The sequence below is a fragment of the Tiliqua scincoides genome, chromosome 13, assembly GCF_035046505.1.
Source record: "Tiliqua scincoides isolate rTilSci1 chromosome 13, rTilSci1.hap2, whole genome shotgun sequence".
In the NCBI taxonomy this organism is placed as follows: domain Eukaryota; kingdom Metazoa; phylum Chordata; class Lepidosauria; order Squamata; family Scincidae; genus Tiliqua; species Tiliqua scincoides.
Genome location: NC_089833.1, coordinates 10950776 through 10971585, shown reverse-complemented (window position 1 = coordinate 10971585; position 20810 = coordinate 10950776). Strand labels below are relative to the sequence as shown.

Genomic DNA, 20810 nt, shown 5'->3' with positions numbered 1-20810 from the left:
GCTTATACCATGATCTCGGAAGCTAAGCAGGGTTAGGCCTGGTTAGGACTTGGATGGGAGACCGCCTTGGAATACTGGGTGCTGTAGGCTTATACCATGATCTTGGAAGCTAAGCAGGGTCAGGCCTGGTTAGGACTTGGATGGGAGACCGCCTGGGAATACCAGGTGCTGTAGGCTTATACCATAGTCTTTCCATGCCCGATCTCATCTGATCTCGGAAGCTAAGCAGGGTCAGGCCTGGTTAGGACTTGGATGAGAGACCGCCTGGGAATACCGGGTGCTGTAGGCTTATACCATGATCTTGGAAGCTAAGCAGGGTCAGGCCTGGTTAGGACTTGGATGGGAGACCGCCTGGGAATACCGGGTGCTGTAGGCTTATACCATAGTCTTTCGAGACTGAAGGTTGCCAACCAACCAGAATTGCCCAAAGGATGTAAATTTAAATGTTATACCCCTTGATTCCCCCCCCCCCCAACCTCCTGAATTCTCTGGGCTGAAAAGTACACATTGTTGGCAATTAAGGCAACCAGGCCAAATGCACCCCAAAACTGGAGATTTCTGAGGCAGGGCCAGGGGATGTCATAGGATTTGCAACTCTGGGGAGAAAAAGGAGGGGAACCGGGTCCTAGGGTGGAGCTCTCCTCCTTCTACAAGCCACAGCCTCTCCAACCTCCAGGTACTACTTTTATCCCTAAAGACCTCCTTGCCTCTAGTGGCTGCAGGGGTACAGTACAGCCACTGCTGAAAGCCCAGGCTTTCACCCACGTCTCCCAGATTCACCAGAGCAAAGGGCCGCTGCAGACACCACAGCCTATCTCCTCGCAGTATCTTCCGCGATTTCAATACACCATCCAGTAACCAAGTGGTTAAACCTGTTATTTTACAGTATTCCCCCCCTCTCTCCAATCCACCTATCGTTTTTTATTTTACAATGCTCTAATGTGCGATTGTCCAACCACTTAGAGAGCTTAAGTAGCACCCAGTGAACAATAAATTTGTGGGTAATGCGCTGCCAGTGAGAGCACCCTGGTATTACAGGAGATGAATCCTGGGGGTTGCACACCAGCTCCTCTCTAATTTTAACTTTATGGCTTAACCGATTTCATGGTTTGAGCCAAGAAGTTTTATTTTTATGTCCTTAGCCCTCCAATTAGTTTCAGAACAGGGAATCTCTCTCTCTCTCCCTCCCTCCCCCCTCAAATTAAATTAATTTGAGGGATACAGACTCTTTTGTTTCATGATCACATTTAGGGGGGAAAACAGCCACTAGGATTGTATAATTAACTAAGTCACATGGACTTGGTGATCTTGCAAGGCTATAATGAATGCTTTCTAACTGTGTTGGGTGCGGTTAAATTTCATTAAAATAATGAACCCTTTTCAGCAGGGTACTGTCAATAACGTGAGACAGCAGTGGTGCCCAAATAGTGGGTTGGGACCCACCAGTGGGTCGCAACAATTTTTGGGCAGCTGCAAAACCGACAAGGCAAATAAGGCTATACCAGTGTTTCTCCCCTGGGTCCGGGTGCAGCACACAGGTGAGTAATTGCAGTGCTGCCTCCTTCCCCCCCACGGATTTAATTATCTGTGTAATTCAGTATCTGCAGGGGGTCCTGGAACACATATCCCCCCAATACCATACTGTACACCTTCTCCAGAGAGGTAGGGGAGGCCCCCAGTACATGCAGGTAGCAGCCAGTAAATGCAGAAAGTCCCTCCCATAAAAGCAGAGAATGGGACAGGAAGTGGAGGATGTGTCTAATTCTTAAAGGCACAGGAGAAATTAAATGTTTCCCCCTCTCCATCTTTTGTGGCCCTGAACCTTCTCTTGGGAGATTCAAAACTGAACTTTTTTTGGCACCAAACTTTTCCCCAGCCTCACCCTGAGATCCCAGGGAGTTCTGACAGCTGAACAATTTTCAGACAAGAGTGGCCCAGATATGCCCGTGCGCAGCTGTCTTTGCACCACATTTCCACCGCATAAATAAAAGCAGAGTGACATTAAACACACAAGGAGTACGACTCCAAAGTAGCCCCTCCTCTTTATATTGCCGATTGCTCAAGTGGCTGAACAGGATGTGCTGTTTTTTTGATGCACTAGAATGAGATTTCAAACTCATCTGTTCTTCCGCCTCTGATCACGGGAGGCTCCTTGAGAAAAGAGCTGCTAACCCTACCTTGTTCGACACTGATTAAAACCTGAATATCTCTTGTTTGCTCGATTTGCTATTGAATGGAACAATAAGCCGTGTTGCCTTTTCCCTTAAGACAAAAAAGCCCAACATCTGAGCCGTTTCCAGCCACTAGATTAAGACAAGGAACTCAAACCACCATCTGAAGGCTGTTCAAAAGCACATTGTTGTCGGAACAAATGCTTCTGATAGAATTAATAGACTTGTGTGTTTGCATCTCTTTGTTGTCTCCTCTGTCCTTAAATAGCTTCTGCTTTCGCAAAAAGCCAACTTTTCTCCCCCTCCTCATTCCCCATTTTCAAGGGAATGGAAAAAAACAACACAATTCAACATCTATTTAAAGATAATATGTTTTGCTTGCCTCCGAAGCTTTTATCTATTTTTAAAAAGCGTGTCAGTTTCAGGCTAGCTCTTCGCTGCGCTATCCAACTTTAAACTCCTGGCCATGGGGAGGCTTTCCAGGCTTGGTTGTTCATCATCCAGTGCAGGAGCCCAGCACATCACCCCCATGCTGGACCTCCTCCCATGCTGTGGGCGGAGCAAAGCCCCAGGCGGTGGGCGTGGTGATGCACCGTCGCCCTGCCCCCACTGGTTTTTTGGCTGTAACTTTTGATAGAATCGAGATAGTTCAACGCAGTTTGTTCCATTGCATTCTGCATGAAATTACGCATCAAATGATGCGTAACTTTACGGCATTGTTCCAAAGATTTAAAAAATTTGGACCAGTAATACTGCCACCCCCCCGGTGCATGTCACCTGGTGTGGCCCACACCCCCTGCACCCCCTAGTGACACCACTGCTCAGCAGGTTTGACTGTGACAATCCACACAGGGATGGAGTCCAAGCCCTTGTTTCTGGGGAACACTGGGAGTGGTTGCTTTTGCACGATAGTCCCCACCCAGGACTCCATTCTTCCTCCCCCCCCAATGCTTGGAACTGCCCGAATTCCTTCTTAAAACCCACCTTTTCCTTAAAGATTTTGACACATCTTATGGCACTATCCTAAGCTGTGCCAGTACATCCAGGGCACATGGCCTGCACTGTACCCCATGTTACGAGCAGGCTGGAGGTCACCCTAGGTCACCCATCCTAGGTCACCCTAGAGGTCACCCTACAGAATTTTTTTCCCTTTACCCTGTGTAACACCTCAGCCGGCCCTATGGGAATACTCAGGTCTGTGCCAGCTATTTAGCTGGCACAAATCCAAACAGCCCGTCTAGGGCTCTGAAGCCCCGGAGTAGGGCTAGAGATACAGCATGCACTTCCAAACAACACAGTCCTGGAACGTGCTGGAATCCCTAGCATGTATGCACTGCTGAAACAGAGACGCCTGCGTTGACTCGGTCATGTCGTGAGAATGGATGATGGCCAGATCCCAGAGGATCTCCTCTATGGAGAACTCGTGCAAGGAAAGCGCCCTACAGGTAGACCACAGCTGCGATACAAGGACATCTGCAAGAGGGATCTGAAGGCCTTAGGGATGGACCTCAACAAGTGGGAAACCCTGGCCTCTGAGCGGCCCGCTTGGAGGCAGGCTGTGCAGCATGGCCTTTCCCAGTTTGAAGAGACACTTTGCCAACAGTCTGAGGCTAAGAGGCAAAGAAGGAAGGCCCATAGCCAGGGAGACAGACCAGGGACAGACTGCACTTGCTCCCAGTGTGGAAGGGATTGTCACTCCCGGACTGGCCTTTTCAGCCACACTAGACGCTGTTCCAGAACCACCTTTCAGAGTGCGATACCAGAGTCTTTCGAGACTGAAGGTTGCCAACATTCGGTGCTGCTGATCCTGCCCGCTCCCAGGATCAATCCTCCCCTTGTTTCACCCTCCTCCTGGCCTGAAATGCCCACCCTGGAAAACCCTCTCCCACCCCCAGTGCTGCCTGGCATAAAACTACCTGCTCCAGACAGTGTAGGGACTGGATCCAGCACCAGCAGGCTGAAACATGTCATTGTGCCAGTGTATGTGCTCTTGAGTTGGCACAAACATGCTTTACACTATATTTGCGACACTCGGGAGCCAGCATGGGGGGCCTTTAGGATCAGGCTGTTCGTCTTCATTTCCTACTGTGACTAACTTTAAGGACATATAAAAAGTAAAACAGTTACATGTAATTGCCCTCACCTGTCATCACCCCTGTATCAATATCTAGATTTTAAGCCCCTTGGGGCAGGGACCCAGAATTTCTCTCTGTGCAAAGTGCCATATCTATGGATGGCACTATCTAAATAAATGGGGGAAAACCCACACACCGCTGTATAAGCCGTTTTCCCCAAACAGAAGCTTTTAAGTGGGCCTCTGATGGTCGTTTGGTGGCTTTAAAGGACTCCTTTAAGACTCCATTTCCTGCTTTTAACCCATTAAAGCCGGGGTGGGCAAACTTTCAGCTTTAGGGATCCTGGACCTTTAACAATTGTGTAGGAGAGAGAGAATTTCAGCAGGTGCAGCTTGTCATCTGTGACTTGCACCTGCTGAAATTTCCTGTTCTATACAATTGCTAAAGGCTCAGGATCCCTAAAGTTGGAAGTTCGCCCATTCCTGCATTAAAGTAACATCTGATTTTGCCTCCAGTTAGCTGTAGGCTTGTGGGTCATATGCAGATATATGCCTGGGCGTCAAGCTGAAGAAGTGGGAGAAAGCTTGGCAATAGGGCCCCCGCCTTACTAGCAGTGGGTGGTGGGGTGTGGTGACTCGTTCCACCCAATGCACTGGCAAATGGGGCTGAAATGGGCCGGTTGGGTGGCTTTTCACTGGTACCCGACACAGCTGAGCTCTGAGACCATCCATGTTAGGTGTGCCTCACCCTTTGCTGCACATATTCACTCACCCTGGATATAATGCGCCAAAGGGGCTTTCGTCATCCGCCTCTTGCTGACTCGCGAAAGGCAGTCTGGCTTGATGATTCAGCAGAGAGGGCAACAGCTGCACAGCCATCACATCTGAGGCAGAGATGGCCTTGAACAAGAACCCCTCAATCCGTTCGCTCGACGCAATTATAATGCAACGTCCTTTGCGCCAATCATTCAGTTCATCCGGCCTAACTTGAGTTGAAGACATTCTGTTCCCTGCGGTAGGAAGCACAAGGTTTCACATGGCTGTGCCAACACGCAGTTCTTCAGCCCCTCTCTCTTTCTCGAGTCCCCCACAGATCTATTTGCTAAAATAAATTCGAGTACGGCCAAGAATATAAGGCACAACTTGTACTCAATATATCTGCTTACCACTATATATATTTATATATATCTATCTAATTACCACTCTGAATTAAACACATCTCTTCATGAATAATGAAGGAGAACCGGGCCGGAGGAAAAAGAGGAGATAAGATCTTCAATCCATGTATTTTAATTGCTTCATTATCCAAAATTTGGTATGAATAGCAGCGGGTGCAATGTGCTATTAATGCACTTGCACACCCAGGCACACACACACACACACACACTCACAGACAGAAATATACATTTTGAGGCCAATTCACAAAAGGCTATCAAAAATTAATTTTGTGTGCTGTGATCACTGAAAAATATAAGTGATTTTGTGGATGAGACACAGAACAGCCCATTTATATGCTAATAATGAGCAAGTTCTTTTTTCCCCCCATATATTTGATTTTTCCTTTTTAAAAAAAAACAAAAAAAAAAACTTAAATGAACGGCAGTGAATTATAAACTGCTCCTTTTTAATCTGTGGGTAAAAGCTTAGGAGGAGGATAGCAGGAAGCCAACATTAGATGACTCTGGAATGAAAATGAAATGGAGCGCACGGTGACCCTTGGTTTGGTTTAACATATTGACAATTTCTATAGCAGAATGGTCACAATCCTCTTTCATTTTTTACATTCACCAGTGGCTTTACTAGGGTTTGTGTCACCCAGTGTGAGAGGCCAGTGTGCCACCCCCATGATGGACATCCTCCCATATAGCGGGGGGGGGGAACACCCTGGGTTGTGGGCATGGTGATGTATCATTGCGCTGCTTCCACTGGTTTTTTGGCTATAACTTTTGATAGAGTACAGATATTCCAATGCAGCCTGTTTCCTTGCATTCCGCATGAAATTACATATCGAACGATATGCAACATGATGGTATGATTCAAAAACACCAAGATTTAAAATTTTTTGGTGAATAGCGGTGTCACCCCCCCATGTGCGTCACCTGGTGTGGCCTGCTCCCCCACACCCCTCGTGACGCCACTGTTTCCATTCCAAGATGGACTCCTGATTTGTGCTATGCTTGTTAACCAAGTATAAAAGTCCAGTCACAGATGGACACCTGCGAGCTATTGAGTTCAAGGCAGAAAATCCAGCTCGAGAGCAAATTTTGAAGTTCAGGAACTATTTGTGACACTCCATAGCCAGGCCCTATTAACACTATACAACAGCAAATTCTCTATCCCGCATGTCTTCACGACAGGATGTTCTCCTCCATTCATTTATATCTGTTTGGAAACATATGATACTTCATTAAAGATCTAGCTCAGGGTTCTTCAGCCTTGGGGTCGGGACCCCCATGGGTTGCAGCAACTCACTGAATGAAATAGGGTGGAGACCGCTGGACGAGAGCACCCCCGGGTAAAGGGGGAGGCATCTATTGTACCCCTTTAGGAGACTGTGTCCCAGGCCTACTCAGGTTCTTAGCTATTGAGCTAAAATAGTTTTCACTAGTGCCAGACGTCAGGGTAACTTTTTCTGCTCTTTCTAATAAGAATATTTGGTTAAAGTGAACAGTGCTTGGAGGGTGTAATGGGGGTGGGGAGTGGGTGGTTATGGGGGCAGGGGATGAACTGATGGGGTCCTGGAGGGGAGCAGGACTGATAGCGGGTCCCCAGTCTCATATTTTATTTATTGGGGTTGCGGTATGAGAAGGATTGAAGACCACTGACCTATCTCATTTCATCCCAGATGACTGGGATGGGTTGCAGCAGTTCAAGACCAATAAAACCTGGAAACTGGGATTCAAAAATATCCGAGAGAAAAAGAGAAGGTATTTTAAGAGGACCAACCCCTGCACTTTGACTGAGAGTTAAGTTCCACTGTGACTAGTAGGACTGACTCCCAGGCAGATACATGTAGGATGATAGTCTAAATCAGGGGTGTCCGAAGTTTTTGGCAGGAGGGCCACATCGTCTCTCTGACACTGTGTCAGAGGGGGCCGGGGTAAAAAAAGAATTAATTTACATTTAAAGTTTGAATAAATTTACATAAATGAATATATTAAAGATGAACTTATATGAATGAATGAATGGTCTTGCAATAGCTCAAGGCCTATAAAAGGACTTGCACAAAGCAAGGCTGGCCTTTCCTTTGCTGCCGCTACTGCATCACAGACATGAAACAACAAGCAGTGGAGGGAGCCCTCATCCCACAGCTCATGCAAGAGGTCAAACAGTCGCCCTCACAATGAGAGCAGTTGCATCGGGCCAGTGTGGGCTCCAACAAATCTCCGGAGGGCCAGAGGCTCATTGGAGACTGGGGGCTCCCTGAGGGCCGCATTGAGAGGCCTCAAAGGCCGCAAGTGGCCCCAGGGCCAGGGTTTGGGCACCCCTGGTCTAAATGTAACATGAGCTATATAGAGTCTCTGAGATAGCCTTAGGAAAGATGGTGACCTAGACCATCCAATTCTCAGCAGCGGCCACATGTTCCCCTGGAGGAGCTCTGGCACATCTGAAGGGGGCCGCAGACTGAAAGCTGTGCAAAGGGAATTTTATGTTTGTTTGTGTTGCATCCTTGTTTAAAGGCCTGGAACCTGAGCTCTTAAGGGGCTTGAAAGTCAAAAACAGATTGAGAATGGCTGGCCTAGACAAATACGTATTCCACCCCCCAGGCAAATGCCTCAGTTTACCTCCTGTTGGAACCTGGTGCTTCTTCTCCGCTAGGATTGCTTGAAAAGAAATGTCATAGGTCAGCCCTGAGTGCTCCTGCTCGTTCTGTACGAGGAAACATACAGCCAACTAACCCCCCTGATCTAACCACTATACCACACTGCTTGCTTTGTAACACTTTGGCTTTTTTAATTTGCATTGTAATCTGCAAAAGATTCTTTGGGGGAGAAAGCATAGTATTTTTAGATATCAAAAGCTGTAAGTAAGTGTAGTTATGCAGAGCAACCCCCACCCAATTTAGCTTTAATTAACATATGCCACCCGTATTTTACTTATGTATGTATTTTTTCCTAAGTTCTGGCTCTAAAACAGGTGAAAAGCTGCACATGTGCCACATTCATTAACTCTGAGAGATTACCCCAAATATTTTTTTCACCTATGAGCGCCTTCCAGCAATCTCTCGCCGTCAAACGAAGGAAGCTTTGTTCTGAGAGCGGCTTGTATAATTACCAGCCTGGTAAACATTATAGACATCTGTGCTAATGTCACCAGCTCGTTCACAGCCCTTCTCTTTTCACTCGGTGCCACACTTGAATGCACCCCTGACTCCAGTAGCATCTGGAACAGCTGGCGCTGAAAGGAGAATGGTGCATCGCTAGGAAATGTGGCTGCTCCTATAGGGTGCCGCAATGATGACAACAGGACAGTGTTCAAATTACCATCCCTCCAGACCATCCTCTCATGGGCTCTGCACATGGGGTGGAAAGGAGTGGGCTTTCATCTGGACAGCATCAACCTCATCTTAAAAATCCCATCAGCAAGTCAGAACCGAGGAAGCTTTACTCCTCGTAATGCCTAATTATCGTCACGAATTCCTCAGTGCCGCCAGCTTAGATGGATTTTCAAAAAGGATTAGACAAATTCACAGAGAGGATAAGCTTATCAATTAGTCAGGACAGCTAAAAAGGGAACTTTTGCTTTGTAGGGGTCAGACTCCGAGGGCAGAGATAAGAGATGGTTATCACACTCCTACTCAGAAATTGCTCAAGATCTCACTCTGAAGAGCAGCACTCAAATAAGGGAAGCTTTGAACTGACACCCTAAGCCAATTCTTCTGTTCTCCCAAGAGGTGTCACTAGGGAGGCATGGTGGATGGGACAGCTCTGGCTCTGCCTTGGCATCCGGGGTATCAGGAGGTATTAGCTCTTGGCATCCCCTTGGCATCAGGGGTGCAGATTGGCAGCCTCTCAAGGTGTGGCACCCAGGGCAATGTACCCCCCTGCCCCCCTTAGCTACACCACTGGTGGTGGAAGAAGAAAATACTTCAAAGGAGAAATTAAAATTTAATTTTTGTGTTTGTTAAAGTCTTAACGGGGTACATCTATGGGGTCATGGCTATGGGGGAATGCCTAATGTCAAGGTGAGCTCCTGTACTCCAAAATGCACCACTGTGCATGAAGTTTTGTCACGAGGAATGCAGGCAAAAAAAGCCCAGTTGCTTACGTCCCCATTGTCAGCAAAAAACTTATTTCGCATTCTTGCAGTGCTAAACTTATCTTTCCAACCCCCTCAACCCGTGTACGCTGCACAGCTCCTTTTGCACAGGCACTTAACACTGAATTAATTAGCACATTAATGGCTGCCTCGCTCCCATTAGTAAGTTATCATCTGACACTAATTCTCTTTGGGGTGGGTGGGAGCCTCTTTAGCACTAACTCGGGTAATGGGTTCTGAGAGTCCTCATGCAATTAGGGGAGTACATTAAAGATGCACCCACTCAAACAAGTGGCAGAGAGCTGCTTCCCTCAGCTCCTCTGCTTGTGTTAAGAAGACTGCCATCCTGAGCAATGAATTAAGCCTGATTGGGAGGGCTCTACCCAAGTGAGAACTGGCATTTGCTCATTCTAAGACTGCAAACACCCCCTGATTAAAGCAGTGGCACCACAGGGGAGCGTGCAAACCACGCCGGATGACACCCTCAGGCCACTAGTGGACAAAATTTTGGAAACATTTATATTCTACTTACTTTGGTAAACCTTTATTGGCATATAGAAATATATTGGCATATATTGGGCATTCATCTTCCCACTACTGTAGCTTGGACTTCCACTTTTAAGTTTTGGCTCAGACTCCATCTTAATATTCACCCGAATTCCATTCTATTAGATTTATTAAAAGACCCTTTTTCATCTAATTGGTCTAAACTTATCCATGCCAAATTATCTTCCTTAGATCTTTCTCCTGAACTTTTAGCTGATATGGACCTTCAAAAAGCGCATCATCTCATTAAACTCAAACTCTGGGAGCAAGAGCACGTAACATTACTGTCTAATTTGAATCCGACCTGTTCACCCCTTTTTTTCGGACTGTCCCCCTCCCTTGGCCGCCCTGCGAATTATTTTGTCCAACTTATTAATCCGAGCAAATGAAGGGCTTTCATGTTAGCAAGACTGAACATATTTCCATCTGCAATACACCAAGGGAGATTTCCTAAGATCCCTCGTTCAAATAGATCATGTCTGTTTTGTTCACGTGAACCAGATACTTTGGATCATATTCTTCTTTGGTGTAGTATTTGGCAACCTTCAGTCTCGAAAGACTATGGTATCGCGCTCTGAAAGGTGGTTCTGGAACAGCGTCTAGTGTGGCTGAAAAGGCCGATTCGGGAGTGACAATCCCTTCCACACTGGGAGCAAGTGCAGTCTGTCCCTGGCCTGTCTCCCTGGCTATGGGCCTTCCTTCTTTGCCTCTTAGCCTCAGACTGTTGGCCAAGTGTCTCTTCAAACTGGGAAAGGCCATGTTGCACAGCCTGCCTCCAAGCGGACCGCTCAGAGGCCAGGTTTTCCCACTTGTTGAGGTCCACTCCTAAGGCCTTCAGATTCCTCTTGCAGATGTCCTTGTATTGCAGCTGTGGTCTACCTGTAGGGCGCTTTCCTTGCACGAGTTCTCCATAGAGGAGATCCTTTGGGATCCGGCCATCATCCATTCTCACAACATGACCGAGCCAATGCAGGCGTCTCTGTTTCAGTAGTGCATACATGCTAGGGATTCCAGCACGTTCCAGGACTGTGTTGTTTGAAACTTTGTCCTGCCAGGTGATGCCGAGAATACGTCGGAGGCAGCGCATGTGGAAAGCATTCAGTTTCCTCTCCTGTTGTGAGTGAAGAGTCCATGACTCGCTGCAGTACAGAAGTGTACTCAGGATGCAAGCTCTGTAGACCTGGATCTTGGTATGTTCCGTCAGCTTCTTGTTGGACCAGACTCTCTTTGTGAGTCTGGAAAACGTGGTAGCTGCTTTACCGATGCATTTGTTTAGCTCGGTATCGAGAGAAAGAGTGTCGGAGATCGTTGAGCCAAGGTACACAAAGTCATGGACAACCTCCAGTTCATGCGCAGAGATTGTAATGCAGGGAGGTAAGTCCACATCCTGAACCATGACCTGTGTTTTCTTCAGGCTGATTGTCAGTCCAAAATCTTGGCAGGCCTTGCTAAAATGATCCATGAGCTGCTGGAGATCTTTGGCAGAGTGGGTAGTGATAGCTGCATCGTCGGCAAAGAGGAAGTCACGCAGACATCTCAGCTGGACTTTGGACTTTGCTCTCAGTCTGGAGAGGTTGAAGAGCTTTCCATCTGATCTGGTCCGGAGATAGATGCCTTCTGTTGTAGTTCCAAAGGCCTGCTTCAGCAGGACAGCGAAGAAGATCCCAAACAAGGTTGGTGCAAGAACACAGCCCTGCTTCACGGCGCTTCGGATGTCAAAGGGGTGTGATGTGGAGCCATCAAAGACAACAGTGCCCTTCATGTCCTTGTGGAAGGATCTGATGATGCTGAGGAGCCTGGGTGGACATCCAATCTTGGGGAGAATCTTGAAGAGGCCATCCCTGCTGACCAGGTCGAAAGCCTTCGTGAGATCTATGAAGGCTATAAGGAGTGGCTGTCGTTGTTCCCTGCATTTCTCCTGCAGTTGTCTAAGGGAGAATACCATATCAGTGGTGGACCTGTTGGCTCGGAATCCACACTGTGATTCTGGATAAACGCTCTCTGCAAGTACCTGGAGCCTCTTTAGTGCAACTCGGGCAAACAACTTTCCTACAACGCTAAGGAGAGAGATGCCACGGTAGTTGTTGCAGTCACCCCTGTCGCCTTTGTTCTTGTACAGCGTGATGATGTTTGCATCCCTCATGTCTTGAGGTACTCCACCTTCTCTCCAGCAGAGACAAAGGATTTCATGCAGCTCAGTGATGATGATCTCTTTGCAGCACTTTAGGACTTCAGCAGGGATGCTGTCTTTTCCAGGTGCCTTGCCAAAGGCAAGGGAGTCCAGGGCCACGTGAAGTTCTTCTAGGGTTGGTTCACTGTCAAGCTCCTCCAGCACAGGCAGGCACTCAATGTTGTTCAGCGCTTCTTCGGTGACTACATTTTCTCTGGAATATAGCTCAGAGTAGTGCTGCACCCAGCGTTCCATCTGCTGCGCCCGATCCTGGATGACCTCGCCTGTTGCAGACTTCAGAGGGGCAATTTTCTTCTGTGTTGGACCTAGGGCCTGCTTGATACCATCATACATCCCCTTGATGTTGCCCGTGTCAGCTGCTATCTGTATCTCGGAACAGAGCTGGAGCCAGTAGTCGTTAGCACATCTCCTGGCAGTCTGCTGGACTTTGCTGCGAGCACCTCGGTGGACCTGCAGGTTGCGCTCACTGGGACAGGCCTTGTATGCTGCTTGAGCACTCCTCTTTTCCTCAATGACTGGTGTCAACTCCTCAGAGTGGGCTTCAAACCAGTCTGCTGTCTTGTTGGTCTTCTTGCCAAATATGGACAAGGCGGTGTTGTAAACAGCATTCTTGAAATGTTCCCATCTGTTGGATGCGTTTGCATCGACCGGGCCTGGAAGAGATTCCTCAAGCGCTCGTGCAAATTCCTCTACTTTTCTCTGATCCCGGGTCTTGCTCGTATCAATGCGAGGTCTTCCTTCCCTTTTCGTGTGATACAGTCGCTTTGTTTGCAGTTTCACTCTGCTGCACACCAGCGAGTGGTCGGTGTCACAGGCAGCACCCTGATAGCTGCGTGTGATCTTGATGCTGGGAAGGCTGGAGCGTCTGGTGAGAATCAGGTCAAGCTGGTGCCAGTGCTTTGATCTTGGGTGTCTCCAAGAGACTCTATGTTGGGGCTTCGTGTTGAAGAACGTGTTGCTGACACAGAGACCGTGATGACAGCAAAACTCTAGCAGGCGTTGGCCATTTTCGTTCATCTTCCCAGTGCCGAACTGACCTAAGCAAGTGGGCCACGAACTGTTATCAGCACCAACTCTAGCGTTGAAATCGCCGAGGATGAACAATGGCTCTTTTACGGGGATCTTCTTGATAGTGGTGGCCAGGTCATCATAAAATTTGTCTTTGGCTTCTGCTGGAGACGACAGAGTCGGTGCATAAGCACTGATGAGAGTGACAGGTCCTGCTGATGACTGGAGCTGCAGGGACAAAATTCTTTCACTTCCCACAGTAGGTGGGATGATGGATTTCAGCAGGGTATTTCTGACCGCAAAGCCAACGCCATGTTCCCTGGTTTCGTTTGGTGGTTTTCCCTGCCAGAAGAATGAGAAATTTCGCTCCTTGACAGATCCGGAATCTGGCAGCCTTGTCTCTTGAAGGGTGACAATGTCCATCTGCAGTCTGCTCAGCTCCATGTCGATGACAGCTGTTTTGCGTGCATCGTCTATTGCTTGCAGGTCATCAGAGAAGCCAGGTGTCATTGTCCTTACATTCCAGGTGCCCAGCTTTAGGGCAGGAGTATTCTGTTTTCTGTTGCATGGTGCAGAGTTGTCGATCCGCTTGTCGGTTTTCACCCTAAACCCCACGCACCCCGTGAGGTTAATGGACCGTGGCGAGGCAACACCTTACTGGCTGGGGACTGCCCAGCTTAAGGCGGGCGGTAACTGCCCAATGAGATGCAATGATCTCTCCCACCGTCGGAAGCAGCCCCTGGCGTCATGCCCTACGCCAATCGAGCAAAGACTTATAACCGGTAACTGCTGCTTCCCGTGTTGTGCCGACGCCGTATGGCGAAGTTGGAGTGTCCTCTCCAGTGCGCGAAGCCTGGGTAAAGTAGATATGGGGGATAGACTGTTTCCCATGCAGCAAATCCCCCCTCTCCATGTCGCTGAAATGGTCCAATGGAAAGGCAGAGGCCAATACGGTTGGTTCCAGCGGCGTCGCAGGAGTTGCCAGAACGTGACTGTGTTCAGCCATGAACTGCCTCAGGGACTCCGGCTCCGGATTTTGCCTCGAGGTTGACTCCTGAAGCCTTTTCCAGAACTGGATGTAGCCACAAGGCAGTGGAGGTTTGGGATCAGAGTTTTCCTCCTCTCAGATGGAAACCCCTCTCGTGCCTCTCCCCCTGCATCCCGTCTGCCCCACCACTGCTCCCTGTTCAACTTCCTGATACACACAAACCCCTCTCGTGCCCCTCCCCCCGCATCAGGAACATACACATACACATGTGTATGTTCCCGCATACACATACACATACACATGTGTATGTTCCCCCACATACACATCAGGTTTGTGTGTATCAGGAAGTTGAACAGGGAGCAGTGGTGAGGCAGAGGGGATGCAGGGGGGAGGGGCACGAGAGGGGTTTGTGTGTATCTTCGGTGCCCCGCCCATCATAATCTCAGGTCCCACCTACTTGGCCCTTTTCTCTCTTCTCTTCCTGCTTCTCTTGTTGATCCTTTCCCAATCCTTCTTAGTGATTACTCCCCTTCCATCACCATTTTGGTGGCAGAATTTCTGGCGGCAGTAAATATGGCAATGGCCAGAAGTGTAATAGTTGATAAAGTTGTATCTCCTTGCCTTGTTATATTTATTATAATCGTTGGACTTTCTATATGCCAATAAAGGTTTACCAAAGTAAGTAGAACATTTATGAATAATAGCATTGTGTTATATACCATTTGATGGGCAACATAATGCTGAATGCCATGAAACAAACCATGTCTAAATAACTGTGCTCTACCAAACATTATAGCCAAATAATCAGAAAAGGAAAACACAACTGCCTTATGTAACAAAAAGTGGATTTCTTTAACTCAAAACTGATCGATGATTGTTCTGAGAGCCAATGAGGCGTTATCATGACGCAGCTACAATATAGATTGTAACTTGCCTTGAAGGAAAGGCAGGGTATAAATCTCAGTTATACCCATTTCTGCCCAGCCACAGGTGTACACATTTGATCCCTGTTGTGTACTTACAACGTCTGGCAGGAATGGCTTAAGAAACAACCCTGCCTGTGCCATGTTCAGACAGCCCCCCAGAATCAGAGTAAACAAACGGAAGTCAATACGTCAATCTTGTCAACACACTTCCACAGACACCTTAAGACTTTCACTTCCAGATATCACAAGACTATCACACCATCTGGTTCAGAAACATGGATATCAGTCCTGTGGAACAGCAGTCATAAGAATGACCCCCCAGCACACTGAAAAGTGAAGCCACACCCTTGCGATTATTTGTGTGTGAGTGTGTTATACATACACAGGCAAGCACTAATGACCCCAAATCAATTTATGTCATTTAGTTTTCCTCTGTCAAACAAAAAAAAAGGGGTGGGTGGGAGACAGTTAATTAAGTTTGAACCCCCCAAAGAAACATACATTCACTTGGCCAATGGAAAAGCAGCATAGAGACCATCACCATGGCAACAGAAAGTTACTTTACTTCCATTTTTGTATTTCAAAGGAGGGTAATAATTGTGGAGCGGGTGCCCGAGAGACTCCCCCCCTTCCTTGTCCGCCCCCATCCTTCCTGGGAGAGTCTCTTGGCGCACAGAAGCCGCATGAATGCAATGCATAAAAATGAACCGCAAATTCACCGAGCTTGTCCTGTGCCACAGGTCTACACAGACATGGGAAGTGGCCAACAGAGCCCAAAGTAATTAGTGGTGTTGCCAGGGATGGGCAAGTCTAGTGTGGTTTGACTTGAGTCACGTCATGAGTCTTCACCCCCCCCCCATGATTCAACTTGAAAACTTGTCCCGACAAGCAGACTTTCCGGGTTGCCTAGAGTATTCTGGGGACTCGAAAAGACTTGAGACCCAAGTCTTTTCCATGAAATAGTTAGCCGTGGCTCTGTGGAAGAAAAATGGAGCTGCCGCCAGTTTTTTAAACACCCCCCTGATATCCCTGCCCATCCTATCAGTTAAGAAAAGCCATGCTGTTCTTCAAGTGAAGGCAGCCATGCAGAACGTGCCAATTGGTTCCTTCTGTACAATCCCACCTGAGACACACCCACTCCCCTACACATCACGGGCGGACCTACATGGAGGGAGGGAGGACGCATCCAAGCTTGGCAAGGTGGGCAGAGAACATAAGAACAGCCCCACTGGATCAGGCCATAGGCCCATCTAGTCCAGCTTCCTGTATCTCACAGCGGCCCACCAAATGCCCCAGGGAGCACACCAGATAACAAGAGACCTCATCCTGGTGCCCTCCCTTGCATCTGGCGTTCTGACATAACCCGTTTCTAAAATCAGGAGGTTGCGCATACACATCATGGCTTGTAACCCGTAGTGGATTTTTCCTCCAGAAACTTATCCAATTCCCTTTTAAAGGCGTCCAGGCCAGTCGCCGTCACCACATCCTGTGGCAAAGAGTTCCACAGACCAAGCACACGCTGAGTAAAGAAATATTTTCTTTTGTCTGTTCTAACTCTCCCAACACTCAATTTTAGAGCAAACGAGCGAGGGGACAGAAGAGCCTGTGGCCCATGACCCACTCCCTTGGCCTCCACGGACCTTGAGAAAGCGACCGCAAGTGACTTCTGGTTTGTTTCCATGACTTTTAGTTGCTTCCGTGAGGCATTCTGGGGCCTGCAGAAGCCTATGGAGTGGGTTGTGGGCCTAGAGTAACCAGGACTCTGGGGACTCCCAGAAATCCTTTGTGGCACAACACTGAACATTCAACCATGATCCACTATGGAGAGTAAGGTGGGTCAGAGCGATGAAAAGATTGGGAACTGCTGACTTTAAAGCCAAAAATGATGGTACTCCCATTTTTTTTGGAAATATCAGCTTCAGAAGCTTACCTAGCCCAGTTTCCAGCTTTTACTTGAATCTCAGTGGCAGTACTTTGATCTGAGAATTGCAGCTGATCCTAAATTCAGTTTCACTTCAGCTAAAAGGGAGCAGGGGAGAGAGCTGATAGGACAAAGAAGAAAGGACGAAGGGGAGGCTTTGCATTCCTGACCTGGAGTGCTGCCTCTGCATTGTCTACGCTGACTGGTGGGAGATTTAGGGTGGACACAAAGAAGGGTTTCTTTGCCCCTCCGGAGCATGACGAATCTATGGAATTTGCTGCCAGAAGCTGCAGTGATGCCCACTGGCTTTAAAAGGAAAAAGGCAAATTTATGGAGGGCAAATCTATCAATGGCTACTAGTCATGAGAGTCGCATGCTCCTTCCATGTGCAAAATAAACTTCTGAACATAAGAACATCAGAAGAGCCCTGCTGGATCGGGGCAAAGGCCCTGTCTGGGGGGGAGGGGGGATACTATCACCCTCAACCGCTCTATCTTTCATTATGAGAGATTTTCGTATTCACTTTTCATGTGGTAGTAGTTTTAAGAACATAAGAAGAGCCTTGCTGGATCAGGCCAAAGGCCCATCTAGCTCAGCTTCCTGTATCTCACAGTGGCCCACCAGATGCCCCAGGGAGCACACCACAAGACACCTGCATCCTGGTGCCCTCCCCTGCATCTGTCGTTCTGAGGTAGCCTACTTCTAAAATCGGGAGGTTGCACATACCCATCATGGCTTGTAAGCTGTAAAGACTCTTCCTCCATCAAGCTGTCTAATCCCGTGGTTCTCAAACTTTTAGCACCAGGACCCACTTTTTAGAATGAGAATCTGTCAGGACCCACCGGAAGTGATGTCATGACCCGAAGTGACATCATCAAGCAGGAAAATTTTTAACAATCCTAGGCTGCACACCTACCCACACTTACCCAGGAGTAAGTCTTATTTACTATCATTGTTAAAGGCATATACACAGTAGCCTGTTCAAAGTTCAGATCTGTAACATTTCCCCAAATGCAGTCACGTACCATGGCAGCAGTAAATTTAATCTCTTAAAAATAAAATATTGAAATGAATGGGGACCCCCTGAAATTGGTTCGCAACCCACCTAGCAGGTTCCAACCCACAGTTTGAGAAACACTGGTCTAATCCTTTTTTAACAACACCCAGGGCAGATACTGTCACCACTTCCTGTGGCAAGGAGTTCCATAGATTAATTACATTTGTCTGCTCTAACTCTTGACGCTCAAGTTCAGGGGATGTCCCCTGGTTCTCGTGTTGTGTAAGAAGGAAAAAAGAACATTCCTCTATCTGTTTCCTGGATAATCCAGCAGACATGTACCTTCATTTTTGGTTTGTTGAGTTCTCAGGGGCATCTGGTTAGAGATGTGAGAATCTTTGAGAACCAGATGCTGGATTATATAGACTTTGGGCCTGATCTAGTAAGGGTCTTTTGATGTTCTGGTGGGGAGGCTCTCCAGAGAGCCAGACTGGCCTTTCCCAACCCCACCTCTTCTGCATGCAAAGTTGATGTTCTGCTTCTGAGCTCCAGCCCATCTCCTGCTTGTGCTGGCCAGAGAGTTTAACGTTCCTGCTTCAGCAGAACCCCCTGTCTGTTGATCTAACAGCTCTACCAATCATAGATAATAGTCAGCGACTTGCAACTGTTTGTGTGTCAACATCTCCGAAATGCTTTCTCGACCTTTGGTAGGCTTGTTTTCTTTCTCCTGAAATTGGCTGCCAAAACCTCTCATCGGCATATATGACTAAACTATCAGGACATAATAGCTACCTTGAAGTTACGACGAGAACAGCAAGGCAAGTAGATGAGATGGATACTCTGGAGGGCACCTGACAGGTGCTAAATAAGTTTATTCATCAGTCAAGCTGAAAACACTGCCTGTCCGGCCAAGAAATCTTCAGCCGGAAAGTCCCTTCTGATTTGAAGAAGGAGCTACTGTCATCCGGCCAAGGAAGCCGAGCCCACTAGCTTCTTCGAGGAGTTCAGCTGTTGTCAAATTGGAGGTAATGATTATCCAAACTGAAGGAAGCCCGCAGAGAAAGCCTTTTCGTCGTTCAACATATTGTATCAGCAAAACACACGGTGGCACTGCCAGCTGGCCTAGCCTGGTGCCAGCACAGCAGACCTGACCAGTTCAGGCTGGCTGTCCTGGATTGCCTGGATTTAGCATATGGTGCCCAGTGTCAGAGAATGCAGCTAGTCCTCAAGAGCTCTAGGTAGGGGACAGGACTGTAACTCCCTTACAAGACCCTGGAGAGGCTCTACAAGTCAGCATAGATGATACTGAATAGATCAGGGTTGCCAAGGTTGTTGCATATAGTGGGCCAAATAGCACTCATGGCACCTGCAGAGGGCCAGCAGTGATATCATTAAGCAGGAAGTGACATCATTAAGCAGATGATGGCCAGAGATGAGCACTTTTTTCTCACCTAGAAACTCATGAGCTGCAAGTGACAGAGGAGAAAATGAAAGAGCCCAATTATCATGCAGGTCACCCTTTCAACAGTGTCACTTTGCAGCTCAGCAGCTGAGAGGTGCTTGGTGAAATGATGCCTTGGCAGAAGCGGCACTGCTGAAAGGGCAGCCCATGTCATAACTGAGATCTCCCAGTACCTTTGCAGTGCCTCCCCATCACCTCTCTTGGTCTGACCCAATCCCGTAATGTCCCTTGCCTTCCTCTCTCACTCCCAGCACCTCAGCACAAGTGGCGCTACCAAAGGGCAGCTTTGGAGAGCCCAGTTATCATGAGGGCTGGACAAAGAGCTTTTGGGGGGCCACAACCCTGCACATTCCCGATCTCGTCTGATCTCGGAAGCTAAGCAGGGTCAGGCCTGGTTAGTACTTGGATGGGAGATCGCCTGGGAATACTGGGTGCTGTAGGCTTATACCATAGTCTTTCCATGCCCAATCTCGTCTGATCTCGGAAGCTAAGCAGGGTCAGGCCTGGTTAGGACTTGGATGGGAGACCGCCTGGGAATACCGGGTGCTGTAGGCTTATACCATAGTCTTTCCATGCCTGATCTCGTCTGATCTCGGAAGCTAAGCAGGGTCAGGCCTGGTTAGGACTTGGATGGGAGACCGCCTGGGAATACCGGGTGCTGTAGGCTTATACCATAGTCTTTCCATGCCTGATCTCGTCTGATCTCGGAAGCTAAGCAGGGTCAGGCCTGGTTAGGACTTGGATGGGAGACCGCCTGGGAATACCGGGTGCTGTAGGCTTATATCATAGTCTTTCCATGCCCAATCTCGTCTGATCTCGGAAGCTAAGCAGGGTCAGGCCTGGTTAGGACTTGGATGGGAGACCGCCTGGGAATACTGGGTGCTGTAGGCTTATATCATAGTCTTTCCATGCCTGATCTCGTCTGATCTCGGAAGCTAAGCAGGGTCAGGCCTGGTTAGGACTTGGATGGGAGACCGCCTGGGAATACCGGGTGCTGTAGGCTTATACCATAGTCTTTCCATGCCTAATCTCGTCTGATCTCGGAAGCTAAGCAGGGTTAGGCCTGGTTAGCACTTGGATGGGAGACCGCCTGGGAATACCGGGTGCTGTAGACTTATACCATAGTCTTTCGAGGCTGAAGGTAGCCAACCGTCTCCCTATACTGGACACTATCTCCCGATCTCGTCTGATCTCGGAAGCTAAGCATGGTCAGTCCTGGTTAGTACTTGGATGGGAGACCGCCTGGGAATACCGGGTGCTGTAGGCT

General features: G+C 48.2%; 2 pseudogenes; both read left to right on the top strand.

Annotated features, from left to right (window-relative positions):
* Positions 1-19867: 19867 nt before the first annotated feature.
* LOC136633890 (5S ribosomal RNA) lies at positions 19868-19986 on the top strand (annotated as a pseudogene).
* A 701-nt stretch (positions 19987-20687) lies between these two features.
* LOC136633940 (5S ribosomal RNA) lies at positions 20688-20810 on the top strand (annotated as a pseudogene).